The 19,652-nt window shown below is 38.2% G+C and overlaps 1 protein-coding gene across 3 annotated transcripts in view; it reads right to left on the reverse strand.

Annotated features, from left to right (window-relative positions):
- IL1RAPL1 (interleukin 1 receptor accessory protein like 1) overlaps positions 1-19,652 on the reverse strand; it is a 754,490-nt gene that overhangs the window by 671,640 nt on the left and 63,198 nt on the right. The window lies entirely within an intron of this gene.

The following is a 19,652-nucleotide window of genomic DNA, read 5'->3' on the forward strand; positions in this document are numbered from 1 at the left end:
AACACTCCTTTTCTTTTCTTTTCTTTTCTTTTCTTTTCTTTTCTTTTCTTTTCTTTTCTTTTCTTTTCTTTTCTTTTCTTTTCTTTTCTTTTCTTTTCTTTTCTTTTCTTTTCTTTTCTTTTTTCTTCCCTTCCCTTCCCTTCCCTTCCCTTCCCTTCCCTTCCCTTCCCTTCCCTTCCCTTCCCTTCCCTTCCCTCCTTCCCTTCCCTTCCCTTCCCTTCCCTTCCCTTCCCTTCCCTTCCCTTCCCTTCCCTTCCCTTCCCTTCCCTTCCCTTTCCTTTCCTTTCCTTTCCTTTCCTTTCCTTTCCTTTCCTTTCCTTTCCTTTCCTTTCCTTTCCTTTCCTTTCCTTTCCTTTCCTTTCCTTTCCTTTCCTTTCCTTTCCTTTCCTTTCCTTTCCTTTCCTTTCCTTTCCTTTCCTTTTTCCTTTTTCCTTTTTCCTTTTTCCTTTTTCCTTTTTCCTTTTTCCTTTTTCCTTTTTCCTTTTTCCTTTTTCCTTTTTCCTTTTTTTTTCTTTCCACATTCATTTATTCCAGAGATTGAGCACAAGATTCACAGTGAAACAAGCAATTAAACACAAATCTGGTCATCTTCTTAGGAATAGTGAAAAGGGAACATTAACAGCCCACCAGAGGAACCAGCAGAGACTCCTGTAAGTTCCTTTTATATGAGCTGAAATCCCATGAGCAAGATCAGTCAAACATATTCACTGCAGCAAATGTGAAGTGAATGTTATTAGGATGGGAGATGGATAGATCACAGGTTGTAGCTCAGCCTTCACCTCTAAGACAGGAACAAAGGTTTCTATTTCTATTGCTCATGTTCTTGGGGGATGAAGCAGTATAAGCAGCAGATGAAAATGGGGAGTACATGTTTTGTTAATTTCCCATATAACTCAGAGGGTGTAAGAGTGTAATCTAGTCATGATAGTGTTCCAGCTTTGTTTTTCAATGGTTGATAGGACTAACAACCCACATTTCAATGTGTTAAAAGATGGAATGGGGGACAAAGCTGCCTCTGATTAGTCAACCTAGATGGCATAGTCTATTATCTGTACTCAGGGTAGTATTTTATGCAAAAAGAGTTATATAATGAAAGAAAGGGCTGTGATCAATGGTTCATTAATATTATAAACAAAGACCAAAAGAAACCAATGTGGTCTTGATATCGACCTCTGCTGATCACAGCACTTTACAGCAACTGGTAACATTTTCAAAATAAACCACATGGTTTGAGCTTTGATTTCAAAAGAGACTTTGAATCTTTTGCTCTTTCATTGGCAGTCAAGTTACTCTGTACCCAAGATATTTCTGAAAGCACTATCTTAAAATATCTTTACTTCAGAAGAGAACAGGTTAAAATAAAAAATAGAGGGGATGTAAAAGAGCACATTATGGGAAGAATCACTTAATGATTCTTGAAGAATCCTTCTTCAAGTTTTACATTTCAAGGTATTTGAGAACTAAGTGCAAACTTACTTCATTCATGATTATGGCTTCATTAAAGATGAAGGAGTAAGAGAATACAGTTTGAAAACAGCAGTTTGATATCTAATTTTGATACTGACATTTATATAGAGATACACACAGGCAGTCACACATTTGCTTATTCACTGGCTGTTAGCAAACTCTGGCACTCCTGCACTAATTTAAAGCTCTCTCAGTGAACCCTACCAACTCCCATCCTAAAACCCTTTTCTGCTGATGGAAAAGCTATTCCTGTCTGTTGTCAGTAGGCTTGGTCTCATGTAAATTGACTGAAGGTCAAAAAACTCTTTACTGAGGAGGTTTTAATGCATTGGGTTGTCTGATTAGACTTTGGTGACACCTCCAAGTAGGAAGAACCATCACCCTCACCATTGTCCAGTTGTCCTCGCAGATCAGTGTACCTGTCCTGCAGGGACAGCTGGAGAGGTAGGGGAATCACCAGGCGGGTGGACATACTACGTTTGTAACACCAAGCAGGAACCTTTTGCCATTGCCCCTGCCCCTCAGTTCATCATCATTGTTGTTAGGGGGAGAGGAAAAGAGGGGTTCACTGTAGCAGGAACTCTGTCTGCCTGCTGGTCCCCTCCTATTACCTGCTCGCAAGGCGGTAGGGCGTGATGTGTTTCTTATGGAGCCTCTGCTGGCTGCCTAAGCCTGAAGGCTGGTAGGGATTGGCTTCACCAATCTATCTCCCTCTCACTCTCCTTGATGTTCTTCAGCCTCTCCACCTCTTCCTTTAGGAAGAACCTAAGCCACGAGGCTGAGTAAATCATTCATCTGGTCGCATCTGACGCAGGTGTTGTCTTTGTCACCCTGTACTGCAAGGGCCAGGCTCTGGCACTCTCTGCAACCAGAGACCTGTGCAGTCGTATGTTTGTGTGGGGCCTCTGTCTGTGTCTCCACACTTTTCTTGACAACAACCTTCTGCCAGGGCGCAACCATGGCAAAACCGCAGACTCGCTAGTTCTGTCTACAGTAGCTTCCTCGCTAAAATTATAAGTTGTAAGAGGCAGAGCTCCCAGAGAAGACGGAGGCGGAAAAGGGAGGAAAGGATCCTCCCTGCACTCCTCCATGCCTGCCCCTCTCTGAACTGCCAGTGCTAACTGCCAAGCAAGTCCTGTTTGCAGCACTCCCTAGGGATTGCTTCTAGACAGTCAGGGGCTGGCTGCCTCGGCGAGTGTCTACAAAATGGTGGTGATGCCCAATTTAAATGGCCCACCACTGCTGCTGCTGTCTCTCATGAGGACTGCTGGGTCCTGGTGGCTCCCTTGGCTGTCTCGAGCCACCTCAATGCCAGCATATGGGCCTCTCTCGCCTCATAAGTTCTCTCCCCAGAGCTTACCAACATTTATCTTATGTTTCCACACCTTTTCCTGAAAGCAGGAGAAGCTTTTTTTTTTTTTTTTTTCTTCCTCGTATTATAAAAAAAAAATAAAAACTTAAAGAAAAGACGGTGAGTTAAAGATCACTGTAGAGGAGTCGCTGCTTTATGCCTTTGTACATTGTGAGACTGGGGAATCTGGCTCACATCATTCTCATGACTGACTCAGAGCAGATGTCCCAGGCGAATGCCTCAGCAATTGAGCAGTCTACAAATTGTCACCTATTGAAATCAGTTGCAAAGCCAATAAGCAGGTCAAAAGGAAATCAAAAAGAAACATCCCAAGAGGATCTTAAAACAAATCCACAGAAAATTCCTTCTCTAATGTAATGAGTATGTCTGAGGCCTAGATGCTGAAATACATTCAGTTATTTTTTTAACTGAAAAACAAAATAAAAGGCATAATTCTGAAAAGCAAAATTCTTAACACTAACTTCAGTGTGATATCTCATGAACTGGAAACAGCCTTCCTTCAGCAGTTATTTTATTGTTGTTTTGGTCTGTTCTTTTTGTTTGGTCTTTTTTTTGTTTTTTTGTTTTTTTTTTTTTTTACTAAAACAGGTACTTTTTAAATATAGGTAGTAATTTAATATATATATATATTATTTCATGATTAAATGGAAATAGCATGTCTGCTGTTTCTGTAAACAATAAGCAGATATACAGGTAATGTATGAATCAAAAAAAAGTCCTTTTTAATTTTTTCTTTTTTTTTTCTTTTTTTTCTTTTTTTTTTTTCTGGTTTTCAGTTACCTCTTGCAGGAGGCTAATACAATGTATGGTAGAAACAAAATTCATTGCTGTGTCTCAAGTTGTATCAATGCCAGCATATTTTACAAATTCTTCGGCTATGAGGATACTTGACTTTTCAGATGAATAGTAGAATAACAAAATATTTTAAAATCAGGGATTTTTAATTGCCTTCTTCTTTATATGATAGCAAGAACTGAAATATAGTAGTGGGTTGTTTATTTGCATGAATAACTATCAAAAACATGTTGAATGTTTCTAGATCAATATATTTCATGCAAATTTTAACTAGGTATGAAAATAATTTTCAAAAGGTCTTTTTAATAGAGAATGTTATTGCTTCACACAAAAATGACATAGGAAGCCTCTGGCAGCTGCATTGAGTATCTTAGTTTCCACTTGAGGCAGAAATAGAAATACAGCTGTATCTCAACATTAATGTTCATTGGGGAAATGCCAAGCAGGATTTTTTTTCTTACTTGTTATAAATACTCACTGTAAGGAAAATGCATACACTTACACACATGCTCCCCAAAACAGCTCAGCAGAAATAAAATTAACCACAGTAAAGAAATTCCTGATAAGGGAGGCAAATTGAAAAGAAAAATCTCTTTTCCTAATTTTACTTATGTTCATTTTGGGTCTTTCCCAAAATCTGAATTACACTTAATTGAAGTAGAAAACTTTCTGTTGGCTCAGTCCCTAGCAATAACTTCAAGGGTTTGTATCTTAGTGTTAGTCTATATGCTAGCTAGCGTCCATGAAGTAATTAGCTGAAAACCATTTTTGATTCCTGTGCTGCCTTTCTAACTGTGAAGGATATTCTTTTAAAATGTTCTAAACTACTTCATTAAACATGTTCTAAACTACTTCATTATCTTCCATCAAATCCCCTCCAAAGGGGAGGGAGGGAGGGAGGGAGGGAGGGAGAGAAGGAAGAAAGGAAGGAAGGAAGGAAGGAAGGAAGGAAGGAAGGAAGGAAGGGAGGAAGGGAGGAAGGGAGGAAGGGAGGAAGGGAGGAAGGGAGGAAGGGAGGAAGGGAGGAAGGGAGGAAGGGAGGAAGGGAGGAAGGGAGGAAGGGAGGAAGGGAGGAAGGGAGGAAGGGAGGAAGGGAGGAAGGGAGGAAGGGAGGAAGGGAGGAAGGGAGGACCTTGTCCCTGAAAAATACTTCACAGCTCTTCTGTAGTAATGTGGTTTTCTGAACGTCTTATCAATTTAACCAATATTGTCTATTGTCATAGTGTTTCCCACTTCTCTGTCGATCTATACATCTCTTGAAATGTACTTTCATTATAAGCATAAGGCAAAAAGGATTCTTTCTTTATATAATCTTCCTTTAGGAAACTGTCCTGCACCTTGAACTATGGGGTTAGTTTGTCATGAAAGTGCTAAGTTAGCTAATAAGATTAGTTCGCTTTAAGGAAGGCAGGCAGGCAGGCAGACAGGAAAACAAAACTAACTCTTCATTTAAATGTGCATTTTCATGTGGCAGAAAAGTCTTTAAACATAAGTGAAAACCTCACAGTTTTCAGTTTCCTCTCTTGGAAAGCAACAACTGAGTGAAGTGATGGAAGTTTCTTTCTTTGGTGCTGGTATTGTGGAATAAGGCACAAACTTGTCCCTGATAAATTATGAAAAGAAACAAAATTGCAAAGAAATACCACACCTAAATACATCAGAAAAATAAATAAATAAATAAATAAAAATAAAACCTCAATGCCTATTCAGTAACAGTCTCTTTTTAAGTGACAGTTCCTTTTAAATCCCTGAACAGCGTGTCATTAAATCTCACAAAGTATGAATCACATGCACTTACAAAATATAGTATAGTACCTTTGTTACATTCAGAATACAACTTAAACAGCTTAAAAGTAATTGCTTTAGATTTGTAAATTGCGAAGAAAGGGTAAAATTAGTATCAGTGTGATTTCACAAGCGAATCTCAATTCATTGTCATGATTTTCTACAAGTGTCATGAAACAGGAGAGCCTTAACAACATTTAAAATGTTAGTTAGAGGAACATACACCTGCTTCAAAAGCAACAGGTTGTACAAATACTTTCCAAAGTCTAAGAAAAAAGAGCATCAATAAGATTTTCATAATCAGGCATTCATAAGAAACTAGTTGCAAGCCCCAGAAAGATATAAAGAAACAATTTCTCCCTTTTTATGGCCTTAAATATGTCAAGATAGATGAAGAGGAAAGATTCAAAGAAAACTAACTTGAAATACTGTCCTGAAAAGAAAAAGAAAAAAAAAAAAAAAAAGCCCTTCTTCCAAATCATTCTGCATGTGTAACCAGTCTTCCACCTATTATGGCATTTATGGCATGTTTCTTTCCTGTGAGATATCTAAACTTCACTATCTGTTCTTTTGTTAGTTCCTTGAACACTGTGTAGCTTTGCTTTTGGGAACTGAATAGTTATTTCTTGTTCTTGTATCAGTCCAAAATTCCACCTCTGCAAAGACTGACAAAAGAAAGTTTTAATATAAAATATAATTTTATTGGATAATTCTAATTGGATGTGTTTTCAGGCAACTAATCGAGCTCCCAAAATATTTACAATGAAGTTAAAATAAAAACCATTGTCTGCTAAGTATATTCACTGTATGTATTTATGGAATTCAAACTTTTTTTCTACATAATAAAAAGAAAAAAAAGGGTTTATAAACTTTGGAAAAAAAGGCAGGCCACTGAGGAGGACTATAAGGGTGTTACGAGGCTGTACAGGGACAAAATTAGAAAGGCCAAAGCTCATCTGGAGCTCAATCTGGCTACTGCCATTAAAGACAACAAAAAATCTTTTTACAAATACGTCAACACAAAATGGAGGACTAAGGAGAATCTCCATCCTTTACTGGATGTGGGGGGAAACCTTGTTACAAAAGATGAAGAAAAGGCAGAGGTGCTTAATGCCTTCTTTGCCTCAGTCTTTAGTGGCAATACCGGTTGTTCTCTGGATACCCAGTACCCTGAAGTGTTGGAAGGGGATGGGGAGCAGAATGTGGCCGTCATAATCCACAAGGAAATGTTTGGCGACCTGCTACAACACTTGGATGTACGCAAGTTGATGGGGCTAGATGGGATCCACCTGAGGGTACTGAGAGAACTGGCGGAGGAGCTGGCCAAGCTACTTACCATCATTTATCGGCAGTCCTGGATATCAGGGGAGGTCCCAGTTGACTGGCGGCTAGCAAACATGATGCCCATCTACAAGAAGGGCCGGAGGGCAGACCTGGGGAACTATAAGCCTGTCAGTTTGACCACAGTGCCAGGGAAGCTCATGGAGCAGATTATCTTGAGAGTCATCATGCGGCACTTGCAGGGTAAGCAGGCAATCAGGCCCAGTCAGCATGGGTTTATGAAAGGCAGGTCCTGCTTGACAAACCTGATCTCCTTCTATGACAAAGTGACGCGCCTGGTGGATGAGGGAAAGGCTGTGGATGTGGTCTACCTTGACTTCAGCAAGGCTTTTGACACCGTTTCCCACAGCATTCTCCTCAAGAAACTGGCTGCTCTTGGCTTGGACTGGCGTACGCTTTGTTGGGTTAAAACCTGGCTGGATAGCCAGACCCAAAGAGTTGTGGTGAATGGAGTCAAATCCAGTTGGAGGCCGGTCACTAGTGGCATTCCCCAGGGCTCGGTGCTGGGGCCGGTCCTCTTTAATATCTTCATTGATGATCTGGACGAGGGCATTGAGTACACCCTCAGTAAATTTGCAGATGACACCAAGTTAGGTGCGTGTGTCAATCTTCTCAAGGGTAGGAAGGCTCTGCAGGAGGATCTGGATAGGCTGGACTGATGGGCTGAGGTCAACTGTATGAAGTTCATCAAGTCCAAGTGCTGGGTCCTGCAACTGGGGTGCAATAACCCCAAGCAGAGCTACAGGCTGGGAGATGAGTGGTTGGAAAGCTGCTTGGCAGAGAAGGACCTGGGAGTATTGGTGGATAGTCGGCTGAATATGAGCCAGCAGTGTGCTCAGGTGACCAAGAAGGCCAATAGCATCCTGGCTTGTATAAGAAGCAGTGTGGCCAGCAGGGCTAAGGAAGTGGTCGTCCCCTTGTACTCGGTTCTGGTGAGGCCGGACCTTGAGTATTGTGTTCAGTTTTGGGCCCCTCGCTACAAGAAGGACATTGAGGTGCTTGAGTGAGACCAGAGAAGGGTGACGAAGCTGGTGAGGGGTCTGGAGAAGAAGTCCTAAGAGGAGCAGCTGAGGGAGCTGGGATTGTTCAGCCTGGAGAAGAGGAGGCTCAGGAGCGACCTTATTGCTCTCTACAGATACCTTAAAGGAGGCTCTAGCAAGGTGGGGGTTGGTCTATTCTCCCATGTGCCTGGTGACAGGATGAGGGGGAATGGGCTAAAGTTGTGCCAGGGGAGTTTTAGGTTGGATGTTAGGAAGAACTTCTTTACCGAAAAGGTTGTTACACATTGGAATGGGCTGCCCAGGGAAGTGGTGGAGTCACCATCCCTGGAGGTCTTTAAAAGACGTTTAGATGTAGAGCTTAGGGATATGGTTTAGTGGAGGACTGTTAGTGTTAGGTCAGAGGTTGGACTTGATGATCTTGAGGTCTCTTCCAACCTAGAAATTCTGTGATTCTGTGATAAGGCAAATTTTCAACTACTAGCTATCTGCAAAAAACTAACAGTAGAAAAAAAGCTAAAATACTGTAGGTCCCTATATGTTTAGTTTTCTACTCTTTTCTAATTAGCAAAGAGTAACAGTTACTTATGAATATAAGTTGTTTGATAAATAAATTTGTAAGATGTAACTTAGAATTAGCGAAGAACTTTCAGCATAATTTTGAGTTTAACTCAGGCTAAAACTACTTTTTTTTTTTTTTTCTTAAAACATTTAGTCTTCCTGATCTTTTTTTTTTTTTTTTTTTTTTTTGCATAAATACTTGGTAAAATAACTGTGATGTTCCTCAGACTTTATGACAGAAGACTCTAGTTACTTTGACTAACAATGAGCATTTTGGGAATTATTTAATTCCAAAAATTCTCTAAATAATATTTCCCATATGATTCAGTAATTACAGAGACATTTTCTGTTGAATTGAAGAGGGACAGAAGGATATGGAGAATGAAGCTCCACTGGATATTCTGATGTAACATTTGCTTGCTTGATAATAAAATCCTTCACAATCACTGAGACTATTGGTTTACATAGCACTAACATTAACGATTGTCTTTTATGTTATGTAGGCTACATATATTCCTTTTTTTCACAGTTGATCCTTGTGATATTATCTTACTAATACAGTGCAATCTTAGACCTTAATGTATAACCTGTTTCTAATTTAATGCTTATTCCACTCTGCCATATTAGAAGTTAGGTCTCTAATTTACATTACATTTCATAGTATATGAGCTCACTTTGTATTTTCAGGGTTGTGAAGAGGAAGAAGCAGGTGTTCCATTTACTCCTTCACTTTTGTGGGCTAACTGCCAAATCCTGTATGCTTGTCCAAACCAAGTTTTGATAACCTGATATCACACCCTGAGAGTGCTTCCGGGGCTGCCCAGTCTCTGCTGGGTCCTCCCCAACCCCTTCCTGAAGCCTGGCTCCTGTCCTGGCCTTCTGCTTACCATGTCAGGGGCTGTAGGCAGACCACCCCCCACATTCAGATGCCATGGGCTATGCTGTGACTGCCCCTGGGGCCTGGCTTCCCATAGCAGGGGGGCAGACAGCCCTTACTGCAGCCTGGCACCTTCTGTGCAAGAGGGTCTGAAGTCCCAGAACAAGTGTATTCACCAGTGGCTACTTGCTTCCTAATGAGGCAAACCTAATGAGGTTTGACAAGTCCAAGTGCAAGGTACTGCTCCCTGGTTGGGGCAATCTCAGACATGAATACAGACTGGGAGAAGAACTCATTGAGTACAGCCCTGCAGAGAAGGACTTGGGGTTCTGGTGGACAAAAAGCTCAACATGAGCCAGCAGAGTGTGCTTGCAGCCCACAAGGCCATCTGCATCCTGGGCTGCATCAACAGAAGTGTGACCAACAAGTGGAGGGAGTTGACTGTTCCCCTCTACTCTGCCCTTGTGAGTCCCCACTTGGAGTGCTGCATCCAGGTCTGGAGCCCCCAGCAAAAGAAGAATGTGGGTCTGTTAGAATGGGTCCAGAGGAAGGCCAAAAGATAATCAAGGGGAGGGGTGACCTCATTGTGGTTTTTCAGTATTTAAAAAAAAAGATGGAGAGTGACTCTTAGCTCAATCGGATAATTACAATGGGGAATGGTTTTAAACTAAAAGAGAGGAGATTTAGATTAGAGGTTAGGAGGAAATTCTTCACTCAGAGGGTGGTGAGGCACTGGAACAGGTAGCCTAGAGAGGTTGTGGATGCCTTGTCTCTGGAAGTGTTCAAGACCAGGTCAGATGAGGTCCTGAGCAATGTGATCTGAAGTGTGACATCCCAGACTATGGCAGGGAGGCTGGAGTTAGATAATCTTCAAGGACCCTTACAATGCAAGCCATTCTATGATTCTATGATTCCATGAAAAAGGCCATCAGCTTTACCAATCAGATACAGATCTTGTGTACAACAACTGAAAAAATAAGAATTCCTACAGGGGTTATCATTAAATTGTTTTGTAAAGGATTGATGATCTATAATTAAAATATATAGCTTTGCAGCTTATTAAAGTTGTAGGGTGAAAACTTCAAGAATAGATATAACTAAAATTTGTTATGTCTACATGACAATTCTTTTTGACAAGTAGGACCACCTAACATGACTTGGGGAGTTCTCATTTTTTGTGTGTGTGTGTGTGTTTGTTTGTTTGTTTTTCTGCAACAGTGGTATAGAAATGGAGCAGTTCTTTCTGCTCTGATCTGCACCTTTATTATTGTGAACGAGGTTGTGTACAAGACTGACAGTCACATCATAATTTCATATTATTTTCATATTATTGAAGGAGCAGAAGGTTGAAAGAAAATGTTGAAAGTAATGCTAAAACTTCCTCCTGGAAAGTGTTTATCTGCGCTCAACAAGATAACTTTGAAACTGCCCAGGCCCATCATTCAGTTTGGAATGACATTCTTTTATTTCAACTTCATTTTCCTTGTTGCTCTTGTTGCTTTATTTGGCTAATTTTTGAAAAGCATGTGCTAGCACATCTAATTTGTTAGCAAAACTCTGCTCAGTCTTCACTTAATTGCCCTTGCACCAACCAGCTACCTAATATTCCTAATGCTAAAGAAAATTTCATTGCTTATGTGGAAAGACAGTAGGAGACCTATGGCTTTATAAAACTGTACTGAGATCCAAGGTCGGAAAAGGGGTGTTATTGCCCTACCCAATTACAACTTTTACATGCTGCTGAACAGTGCTGCTTTTTAATAGCTGCAGTTTTTGATTTGACACTGTCTTGAGACAGAATTTCCTGTACCAATGTAGTACAATCAATGTTTAACCATGAATATATGATATACAAACTTAAAACTGCAATATCCTGATGGTAACAATGGCTGTTCCAAAGCCTTCTAAAATTAATTTCAGATTATAAAAAGGAAAATATAAATCATGCAAAGATTTACACATATCTAGGTCACAGGCTGTGTATTAATTACACTGTAATTGCAGTACATTCTTTATACCTCTAGCAATTTTCATAACTGCAGATATTATTACAGTGTCCTTCAAAATATTTCTTTCAGAATAATGATGAAAAAAAAAAAAAAACTCTCAAAAATAACTTTCCTCTGGAAATTAGGAGCACTGCCTACCACCATGACATGCCTCTACCGGGGGTAGAGGTATGTCATGGGAAAGAGCTGGGATTTCAAATGCTCATAGATCAGTAAGAGACTGAAGAGACTGAGAAGCAGATTGTGGTGGATCAGACTTGGGGTTCCAAACCCCTAATTAAAACCCTTAATTCAAACCCTTTTGACTTAAAATGGATGATATGTATAATAGAAAAAAAAAAAAAAAAAACACAGAAGATGAGACAGGAATCTTTTCCTGAAGAAGCACTTTAACTACGAGACCACAGTTTGTCTCTTTTTGCTTTTTTTTTCAGGCTCCTGAATTTATATGCACAGGGCCTTGTTTTCTCCAGAAATGATAGAGATTGCTGTCATCAAAATAATTGGATGAGAGATTAGGGAAATGGGGGTAAAATTCTTCAGATCAAGAAGACTTACAAAATAATACTCCCATTTACTCTAACTTTAACACATATACATATTGTGTACTTTCAAAGGAGTAGTTTGCACTGAGTAAAATGTTATCACGTAAAATAAATGCAGCAAATGTTTATGGGTGGCTCATTCAAAACTATTCAGTTAATTTCCACCCTGTTGTACAGGGCAGAATGATTCTCATCATAAAAATAGAGCATTCCATAAAACTTTATCAGCTCATATTGTGAAAGCCCTCTGGAAGTTTTAAAAGCTCAGTAGAAATGCATCTATTTTCCACAGAATTCAAAACTGAGCATAAATGCATTTGTCCATGAATTCATGCTACTAGCTGAATACTATATGACTATATGTATATAGTCATATACATTATAATATACAATATATATAATAATATATACAAAATCTGTATCAGAATACCACTGCTGAGGTTTTGGTTCTTCAAAAAATAAATGTCTACAATAGAAGATTTAGGGTGCATTCTAAAAATAAATGCATCAATTGTTGATGCTTATGTTATTTCCACAGGATTCTGAATTCAAACACATACTCCACCCATGCATATTAAGAAAGAATGTGACCTCTCATTGTCTAATAGCAGCCGTCCCAGCCTCAGACAATGAACTACAAAGGCTCTGTTTTCTGGGTAGCTGCAGAAGCAACAGCAGATCCACAAGTGATAGTCATCTTTCTATTTCTGTCTCCTGATTGTTCATAGCTATTGTGCTTACATACATATAGAATAGAAGTGGATGCATATGCAAGTTAAAATTATTTCACAAGCAGTGATTTTTTATACTACACAAATCTTGCTTAACTTTTAATTGGTTATAACGATGGGGTATTGATAAGGGCTATTACAGATACTAGAGAAATATGTGTATAAAAAAGAAAACCTTTAAGGCCATCATGCTTGATGCCCCCACAATAACTTCCAACCTTAGCCATGCTGGAGAGAATGTAGGAAGAATGGAAAAAATCAGGGTGCAGGTCTGCATTAGATCCATTTTAAGCAAAAGGTGTAAGTATAAAACCCTTGTTCCTTGCTGAATTAAATGCAGTAACTTGATACTTATACCTAGCCATGGCCTATATTTCATTGCCCCATATGTCATACTCATAATTTTACACACATTACAATGCAATGCATAGTAATTGCAATCATTACAAAGAAAAAGGCATAGAGTGCATTCTTTACTGACCTTTGTACATTTAAGAAAGAAATCATTTCTGGTTCCTCTGCATATATTATTAGTAATTGTGTGCAAATAAGCTGTCAATTCAGACAAGCATAATAAGAGAATTCTGACGTTAGCAAAAGTTTAAGCAAGTACAGCTTATTAGCACAGCTCAAACATAACAAGTATTAGATACTCACCAAGAAGCATTTAGGTCTATTATATATAATCACTCAGATACTGTTGAGGTTTTTGCTATCATTTTGTATCAATCAGCTAGCTCAAACTTCAATTTTTAAAACAAATGTTTAATAAAATGTGTTTCAGTCCCATGTGAATCAGGTCATCTGCTTTCAGAGCAAGGAAAATGAGAAGAGTTTAGCATCCTCTAGTTTCTTCATCTTTAGCATCCTTTGTTTTCTTCATCTTCTGTCAGATCATCATAAAACTTTATAGAATATATGGATTTTTTTCAGCACATACAGTATTTCAAAATATTTGATATACTCTACAATATTTAAAACACATAAATATGTGATAATGATAATTTTGTCTTTGATGTATATCTATTTAGTCAGGAAAGGTAATTCTCTTAGTTTTACACTGTTTACAAGTTTTAGGCTTTCTTGAATACATTCTCAATGATTATAATGTCCAAAAACTTTACTGAAACACATGTTAACATGAACAGAAGACAACTCCCAAAGAAATGGAGGTGTCTACCCTTATAATAAAACCTTTAATGTAAAGTTATTTATTTGTAAGCATGTATGAGTTCTAAACATGTTCAGTATTCTAAATATGTTCGGTTCAGGTGGGCCGAATACACACCTTTCAATGCTACTGATTTTAGGGCTTGTCAGTACTAATTGTTTTGTCCTGAAAGTCCAGGGGCATATGAAGAAAGTATGCCTCCTACTTACTGAGAGATAATGGCTTATGTTGGTCACTTCAACCCTGATGCTCATACAACTGCAAGACCTTAATTGAATTCACAGTGATTTATTTTTTTTCCCCAAGGTTCTCAATTGTTTATGTAAAGTGGCTCATACAACTAATAAAAAGTCTGCCTTGTGCACAAAAATTTATCGCCATTTTGCAGAAAGGACAACTTATTTCTTCTTTTTTTTTCAAAAGTGCCTGATCAAGGCAGAGCTAAAACAGGAAAATGCAGTGGTTTCGGTAAGGAAGCAAGTATCCCAGCTTTTGTTCAGACTAAAATTACTGTTTTCTCCTTCTCAGTTTTATGGGTGACACAAGGGCTAGAGGAATATGTAATACAGTAAATGGGTAAGGAACATCAAAACAGTCTTAAAAGCATCAAGTAAATTTGTGTGAAACAGCATCTTCTGTTTTGATTGAACATACCACACGTGAGGGCAGCAGCTCCCTGAGGCCAAGACTATGGGGGTTCCCTTGCAGGGCTCAGGGCAGGGCCTGACAGCCAGCCATCCCACCATGCCAGACAGGGCAGCTGGGGGAGACTTGAGCAGTTCCAGCCCCCGGCACCTCCCTGGAGAAAGGGCTAGGCTGAGGTCAGAGGCAAGGACATGTGGGCCCATGGGTGTACGAAGCTTGGAAGTAGACATGGATGGGCTGTGCAGGGCTCAGGCAGAGAGTGACAGCTTTAGCTCAGGCCAGGCCCTCCAATAGGGCCATACCTTGAAGTAGCTCCCACAAGCCATGGTTTGGTCCTGGCCACAGCCACCCCTCAGCATGTCTGGGAAGCTGACCCCCACCCCAGTCACAGTGACGGCGCCTGGAGCTGGCATTCAGTACTGGTGGACAGGCGGATACTCGATGGGCCAGTGCACAGGAATATGAATACAAGTCAGCTGGTAGATTTCTGCATAAATCTGGACAAACATCACCATGAAAACCTGCTCATAGTGTAGATATACCTGAGTAAAATCTTATGTTTAAGGCTTTTTAGAACAACACCAACATGCTATGGAAGTTCACAATCCAGTTCACTACTCTACAAGAGTTAATATTTTCAAAACACATGAAAACATTAGATAATGGATGCTTCTAGATAAACATCCACTATAAACTGTAGATGAGTGTGCCCATTGAGAAATATCTATTTCCAAAGTTCAATTTGATTTAGTGGATTGATATGGTCCTTATTTCTCAGGTGATTTTTACTTTGTCCTCAGTCATGCTCCATAAGATGAGATAGGAGTTGTACCAACAGCCCTTTCAAGACAGTGTGAGTATATCCTTATACTGAAGAGTGAAAGCACTACTCAGGAGCTAGAAGAATAAAAGTGTTGAGTACATTCCATAGAAGACATATTTTCTCCCATATCTGTCTGCAGACGTGCTCCAAATGACAGCGTTCCCCCAAGGAAGAATTTAAAATTGCTCTTTCGAAGACAAGGACATCCGCTCTCTGCCCTCCAAAAGTATAGAACCTTCAAAGGCTAAGAGAAAGGACAATGTAGGGATGAATACAGCAGAATCAGAGGAGGTGCAGATAGAATCTGGAGGCACAGCTGTGGGACCTGCACAGTTAAGCAGGAGTCCTAAAAAGATGTATTGCTCCATCACCCTTTGCCTCTGATTCCCTTTTGTGCTAGTTAAGAAGTTCTAAACACTTGAAAATATGTCTTCACTGCCATATTGGTGCATCCCCAAAGGCACAACAAATCTCCATCAGATGCAAAAGAGGTAAATGTGATGGTGTGGTAAGTAATGAAGAAGCTTTGCAGAAAGGTTTAAAGAGAGGGTGGAAGGCAAGAAAGCCAGGTAACAACATCACACTTCAAATGAAGTGGCTTACATGTGATAGAAGGCATGGTAGAAGCATACCACTCACATTCATGAGGTTTGAAGCATAGAGACTTAATATGATGAAACTGTACAGAATAACCCGTGTCCACCAAAAGAAATTTCACTTAGCTTGTCGTAGGTATTGAAAGATTGATTTGTTAAGGTAAAACAAGTCAGAACTAACATCAAGATTATAGCATACATATGTTCCTATGCTTACTGTATTAGACGTTTGTCTCTCAAACAGGTTGAGGAGGCCCAAAGTTTCTGTTGAATTTACTTCTTAAATTTTCCTCACTTGATTCTACAGTTGAAAAATACCTTCTTTGTAGTTCTATTCCCATTTTTGCCTCCTCCACACTTTGTGCCAACATTTACCATACATTTCACTGAGCTGTGCAAGAGTGCTATTCACTTTTGCTGTGAACAAGAAATCTTCAAGGAAATGTCAGAAAATGCAGGAGGGAAAGATGAGATGGAACTAGGTCAGTATAGATACAGACATTGGCACTTAGGTCTGCCTAGACTGTCACCGAACCCTTGGCTTAATTCACAGCTACACAGTTTATGATGACATTCTTACATGTTGCTAACTTAAATTATTGCAATGTCTGAGTATAGCTTTGAGTCAGCAAAGTGAGTAAGGTTAGTGTGCAATACATTTGTTAATTCTGGCAGACTGAATATCCTGTGATACAAAGTAGCAATTAACTGTCTATATAGTTCACAAACAAGAAGCTGTTAGCTCCAGACAAAACAGTCACCCTGGAACAGAACAACATATTCATCTTTTTGAAAGACCTAGACCACCTACATAAAAAAGAGCTTTCCCCAAACTTCTAGCATTTGTGAAATGCAGTTTCCCATGTGAAAAGATTGTATTTGGACTGAGTGAAAAAAGTGACTTAGATTTAAGGGTATGCTTAATTATTCCATTGTTAAACGAATTAAATAATCTTAGTTCAACTAGTCTGAGGCTTTTCCACTTTGTAAGTAGATGAGAAAAAGTATTTTTCAAAATATATAGCTTAATGACATTTTATAGTGGTATGTATGAATCAGAATCCAATGAGAATGATTCTCAAAGTCAGATTTCTTTACTGAATTTCTTCACTGATTTATTTTTTTCTTTTAAATAACTATTTAATTTGTGTGGTTTCAGCAAGACCTTTAACAATTAATTGTTTGCTTATGCCCATAAACATATTTAGATGGAAAAAATATTTTATGACGTATTTAAGATTGCTACTATTGTAAAAGCATTGTGAAAGTATTGTAAACTCCCTTACAAAGCCAATAAACTACAAACACATTACTGGAATAATTTAACAGAATATTTCCTATACTGAAATAATTACAACAAAAGGGTCAAGACTAAATTATTATTTATGTATAAAAGTTAAAACATACAAGTTTTCATTGCATTAGGTTTGCCTTAGCCAGAGTATTTCATAAATCTCTTCCTCTAAATTCCCCATATGAAATGGAAGCTTTGCATAGGATAAGTATACTGAACATATGCAGCTTGCATGCTAAGGGCATCCAGTTCAATATGTCATTTCAATAGTAGGTAAGATTTGCACTGAATGTTTTATCCTGGGTGTTTTCTGCCACCGTAAACCTGTTATCAGTAAAGATTAGTTCTGATTTTTGCAAACAACTCAGGTCTTTTTATTTATTATCTTCTATGGTTTATCATTGACACCAATCTACTAATAATTTTGTCTTCCCACTGTGAGAATATCAGTATTACAGCAAACTAGGTTCTCCCTCTGATTGTTGGTAGTTTAACTGATTTGTTGTACAGTATTCCCAACAAAGGTTAATTCTACTCTTTTTGTGAATATGTGTAATTGTCAGTGGGAGTTTTATAGGTAAAAGGGATGACTTGCTCTCATACTGTAGACTCTGCACACACCCGTTAGTTGAAATTTTGGACTGCAGAAGAGCAGACTGCAGCTCTAATTTAAATTCATTAATACTGTTATGGAATCATTTAGCTGTTTTATGTATTATAGCAGCTGCTAGTGTAGCTTAAAATAAAATGGGAAGGGACCATTCTGTTTTCAGCAGAACAGTTTTTACAGGCTTGAATGTGGCAAAAACATCATGCTATCTTTTGATGACTGTTCCCTGGTTGACTATCTCCCTAACAACAGATGATGCTTGTGTAATATTGTCTGAAACAAAAGGGCTTCAGTTTGTAATCCTACTCTCAGCACAGTTTGATTACTAAAACAGGCAAGACCAGGAGCCAGATAACTTAAAAGTATCACCTTCTCAGTTGCCCCACCAAAAATATGAGTTAATGACTCAGAATATTATATCTCACTTTAATCATGTCACCACTTAGAATACAAGAGATCATCTTAAGGACTGATAGATCTCTCTTATTGCTTTTCCTCACCCTTTTTTAAAGTGCTTCCGAGAAGATTAAAAATCCTGTTTTATTCTTATAATCTTCATGCTTACTCAAGTCTCTGAAGACTGCATAAACTCCAGCAGAAAACAGTCACCCACTTTGGATACAGGCACAGAAGTAAATCCATTTAATGATCAATAACTCCTTTGATTTTCTTGGCATAATTACCTTTTGGAATTAAGATATTTTCAAATGTACCTGTTTTCCAAGTCCCTTCCTTCAAATCAGGAATTTGAGAAGGAAATAAAGGTCTGAAAATATCACCTGTACACCTTGTTGTTTTTCTGAAAGTCTAAATGTTTCCTAGCTCATTGCTTCACTGCTGAATAATGCTTCCAATAAATATAACTATATCCATAATGGTTAGGATTTAATATTAAAAAAAATCATTCCTATACGGGTTGCATATACTCTTGTTTATTATGAGTAGTAGCCTCTATCCAGAACACAAAGAGCAGACTTGAAACTAATTCCTGATAGCAAACAAACAAACAAACAAAACAGTTAATGAAGGAAAAAATAAAAATAAAATAAAATAAAATAAAATAAAATAAAATAAAATAAAATAAAATAAAATAAAATAAAATAAAATAAAATAAAATAAAATAAAATAAAATAAAATAAATAAAATAAAAGTTACCAGCTTCATTCTTATTGAATATTATGAAGGCTTATTAATAATTAGCCTTCACAGAGATTGTACACCATGGCAGAATATTTTTAGTCTTCCCATGCAGTGTCATATGCCTTTAGAACTTGAGGCAAAAAATCAATGAGGTAAGCACTTCTTTAAAAGCCTACTTGACACCTCACTTTCATAGAAAAATACATTTACAATAATAATAATAGTAATAATAATAATCACTTATTCTTAAGAAGAAAAAAAAAAGAGTAATATAGGTGTTGAAATTAGAAAGGAGTCTAAATTAGAAAAGATCAAAGCAAAAAACATTTGCAAGCAGTCAGGTGGTTCAGTCTTTAGGTATATGACTTCTATGGGTTATTGGTAAACTGGAAAATCCTTAATAATTCTGCTATAATGCTGCTTGCAACAATCCCTTTAAGAATTCAACTAAATTGAATATTTATGAAAGAGTGAAAAAAATCCAGCTGCTTTGTTTACAATTGCATATATAATTTTAGGAAGTGCTGGAGTAAACATGAATTTAGTGTTTAATACTAGCCTAACAATTTCTGAGTGCTACAAAAGAGTGGACAAGAGTGGGAATATATTATACAAAGTTTTAATTAAACACTAATGTATTTCAAGATTAAGTATTCTGATAAATTAATGACTACAAAAAAAAGAATTACCCAATCTTGTTTAGATTTTAGAAAAGAAAGTACATGTGGAAGGAAAAGAAGATAAATAACAAAAAGATGTCATCTGTCAGATCTACTAGGGACATAAGGGAAAGGACGTGTTGAGCCATGTAAGGAATCTTCATTACAGTGCATCATTCCCTGCAGGCTGTGCTATCATATCTGCAAGAATGCACTCTGAACTTATCTTTTAT

The sequence above is a fragment of the Anas acuta genome, chromosome 1, assembly GCF_963932015.1.
Source record: "Anas acuta chromosome 1, bAnaAcu1.1, whole genome shotgun sequence".
NCBI classification, from domain to species: Eukaryota; Metazoa; Chordata; class Aves; order Anseriformes; family Anatidae; genus Anas; species Anas acuta.